At 70.3% G+C, this 229-nt stretch overlaps 1 protein-coding gene across 1 annotated transcript in view; it reads right to left on the reverse strand.

Moving 5' to 3' along the window:
* FOXG1 (forkhead box G1) overlaps positions 1-229 on the reverse strand; it is a 3386-nt gene that overhangs the window by 2748 nt on the left and 409 nt on the right.

Genomic DNA, 229 nt, shown 5'->3' on the forward strand with positions numbered 1-229 from the left:
CCCCCCCCCTCTCCTTCCTTGACCGTCGTTCAAAGCACAAATCCCCTCACGCCGAACAAACGGCGCCCGTCCCGCGGCGGCGAGCCCGGCCGGTTTTCCGACTCGGTAGTTTCTCCGGCGGACCTAAAAGTTGCCCCGTCCCTCTTTGCCCCCCTCCTCTGGCGGCGAAGGAGGCGGGGTGGGAGGCCGGGTGGGTGAGGAGGCCGCGGAGCGGCAGCGGCGGAGGGAC

This window comes from Calidris pugnax, unplaced genomic scaffold (assembly GCF_001431845.1).
Source record: "Calidris pugnax isolate Ruff unplaced genomic scaffold, ASM143184v1 scaffold56, whole genome shotgun sequence".
NCBI lineage: Eukaryota > Metazoa > Chordata > Aves > Charadriiformes > Scolopacidae > Calidris > Calidris pugnax.